The sequence below is a fragment of the Elgaria multicarinata genome, chromosome 8, assembly GCF_023053635.1.
Source record: "Elgaria multicarinata webbii isolate HBS135686 ecotype San Diego chromosome 8, rElgMul1.1.pri, whole genome shotgun sequence".
NCBI lineage: Eukaryota > Metazoa > Chordata > Lepidosauria > Squamata > Anguidae > Elgaria > Elgaria multicarinata.
The window spans coordinates 85,001,300-85,004,773 of record NC_086178.1 but is presented as its reverse complement, the minus strand read 5'-3'; positions in this window follow the sequence as shown (position 1 = coordinate 85,004,773).

Genomic DNA, 3,474 nt, shown 5'->3' with positions numbered 1-3,474 from the left:
CACTCTGTCTTGTCCTTGGGTAAGTTACTCTTCTTTTAGCCTTACCAGTTTGCCTTCTAGGAAATGGGTATTTTATTATCGGCCACACCCACCATGGCAGCCATTTTGTTACCAGCCATGGCAGCCATTTTATGAACAGCCAACACCCACAGGCAGTGATTTTGTGAGAGCACTCATGACCCACTCAAAATTCCAGGTGTGCCCATCAGCCCCAAAAGGTTTAGAAGCCCTACAATAATCCAAACGAGAGGCTATCAGAGCATGGGTAACTGTGGCTGCAGTATTTCTGTCCAGAAACTATCATAACTGCTATAACAGGGGGCTGGCTTCACAGCACTACGTTGGCGCTGTGGCCAAACCCCATGCTATCACTGGTGAGCGGGGGCGGCAAGTTGTCCTTAAACGGGGAGGCAGTGTAGGCTTTCCGGTGGCCCCCTCCCCTGGCTTCCGGCGACCAATAGGTGGTCACTTTCCACCTGAAAACACCCCCGGAGTGGTTCCAAGTGAGGACAGACTGGCGGAAGAGCTAGGCTGACCACACTCTGGCTGGAAAAGTTGGGGTAAGTCCCTGAATTTTCAGCTGCACATCTTCACCTCTTTGCCCTGGGATGGCTTCAAATATACAGCTGCGTCATATAGCCAACACACCACAGATTCAGAGCCACCCTGGGGCAAAGACAACATCAAGACAGCCCCCAGTGAAAGCTGGGCAAAAGAACCCCATGCCACCTGTGCCTCCAGAAACAAAACTGGATCGAGGAGTATCTCTACATGATGCTCTCATCTCTAGCCATACCTGATTTTCAGAAAAACACTAGCAGACAACAATGGGTTAAATAAAACAAGGTTCATTCAGCATTCCAGTGGATTTCATTGGTCTGCTTCCTTCACCTCAAGAAATGGATAGCATACCTTTATGGCAGTGCTGCAAAAAGTGTGGTCTACAGCCATCTCTGGCAGCCTGCCAAACCACTATTGCCAGAAAAAAAATCACTGTTGCAGTGCCTGGGTTTCCCTTGCTAGTACTTGCAGCAGAAATATCTCCAGCCTCTCTGCAAAGACCAAATATAAGGAAGGGGTTAACTTGCTAGCTCCGGCATTAGCAAGAACAACTCTTCCCTTATCTCTCAGCAGGTATCAGAGATGAAGGAATGATTTCTCTTCCCAGTGCCAGCAAGTTAACCTCTTCCATGTGTTGTGTGTGTGCATGAACATGTGAATGCACATGTATGTAAGCATGCATGCATGGCTGCCTACTGCAGCCCTCAGGGCCAAAAAGCTTGTGCTCTCCTGCTTTTCACTAAGAACCAGCTATAAATTCGGTAGCCCAGGGCTACTGTAGGGTCGTGGTGCAGGCTGGTGTGGCATGACAGTCTGGAACCTTCTCCACCCTTGGCATCAGAAGTCCCCAGGTCAGCAACCACGTCATCCTCCCCTCTTCTCACTGTAGTAGTGTGTAGGTTTGCCTTCATTTTCTCTTCTCTGGCCTGTTCTCCTTTCACCCCACTCCCCTATTTGGCTTGCTCCAATTCCCTTGAACTCAGGCTGGCCACTGAGGCTTTCCTCCTCATGTCTGTCTTCTTGACGTTTCCTGTTTCCTGGCCAACTGGCTGCTATGAGTTAGCACTTTGGAGCTTCTGGCTAATGAACTCCTCCACCCATCGGCCACTCCCAGCTGCAGCTAGCTCTGAGCCTACAGCTGAGTAACAGGCTCTTGATGTTGTCTAGGCAAGGAAAAAGAGAGGCTTGGCTTTTTAGTCTATTTTTTATGATACGTTTGAACAAAGCAAAATGAACAAACAAAATGCAAGTGCAGCTACATACTTCAAAGGCCTCAGTTTCAAATATTACAATATTCTAAAAAAAAAAGAGGGAGAAAGGAGTAAATTACACATAAACTTCAGTAAAGGCAAACCAAATATCCAAATATAAGTCCATTTGTAAACAGTGTCTATATACCATTCTTTCAAAAGTTGCTAGTGTTGTTAAGTCTTCAATCCATTGCATTATAGGCAGTGAGCTTTTATCTTTCCAATGTTGTAGTCTTTTAGTAGTGGTCAAGAGGGTGAGAAAAATCCATTTACGCTGCCCAAGAAGCAGGTACATAATTTAAGAGAACACATACACCAGAAAATATTAAAGACGTTTCCAATAAAAAAAATTGATCCTTCTGATGACTTCCTCCCAAAAAAACAACTGTGTTGGGCATTTCCAAAACATATGAATAAAAGCAGCATTAAATGTATGACACCTCCAACAATTAGCCAAGTTAGGCAAACCTTTGTTCAAAACTGTTGCGTTTGTTTCCTTAACAAAGGAAAAAGATAGTTGCACTCAATTCTGCTATACAGGGTGTGTGTGTTGTGGTGTTAGATCTTGAAAGCTGGTAACAATGGACCTAGTGTAGACCGACCTTGTATAAGGCATCTCCCTAAATATTCCTCTGCACCACACATAGACATTTCATGTAGTTATTTTATTTATTTATTTATTTATTTATTTATTTATTTATTTATTACATTTTTATACCGCCCAATAGCCGAAGCTCAAAGCTAATAGCCATCTAAAGACTTAGGATTCAATCCTATTCATGTTTAGGTCCTACAACTCCCAGTATGCCCCAACCCTAAATGTTGTAGGGCTTTTTCTTCTCTAAACATACATAGGATTGCACCCTCCATCTCAGAGAAATCATCTCCTCTCTCTCTCTCTCTCTCTCTCTCTCTCTCTCTCTCTCTCTGGCCTTAGCTAGATCTACTGTTATTGTGCAATGGAGGGGTGAAGATCTCGCAATGTTTTTATCACGCAATCCCCCCTCTGTTTACACGTGGCTTGCGACGACCTCAGTGGGAGAGGCGTTGCACCTGCCATTTTTTTTATTTCTTAAACCTATATATATATATTCCCCGCTCCCCCCCATCCCACCCCGATGGGCGCAGTACTCCTGAGGAGCTCTGCACCCTGTGCACGGGTCCCGGCTCCTCACGAGGAACCACAAGGAACTGGGACAAACCACGACTCTTGGCAACACATTCCGTGGTCTCGGGCTCAGCCCGGGACCGTGGAAAAATTGGGCTCAAAGGGTAGGGCAAGCTCCCAGGGCAAGGGAGGGATCATCCCTGCCTGATCCCAGGATCCCCTGTGCATCATGTGAATGCACAGGGACAATCCCGGGGATTGCCCCGAGATTTCGCCCCGTCTAGCTATAGCCTCTCTCTCCATCTGCATTTAAGCTGACATCTGTCACTACTTTGCCTCTTGCAAGAATGACACATTGCGTAGAGTAAACTTCACAAATCAGCTGCCCTCAGCAGCAGCAGCAAGGAATTTCCCTATCTTAAAATAGCACATGCTATGTAGGGAGAGTGTGCTGCCCTCCCTTGAAGTCAGGACTTCTGTTTGTGTAGCTGAGTGAAAAAGGGGAGGGTGTTTCTCCAATGTGCTCAAGTTTTACTTTCTTTTTCCAGTCCTACT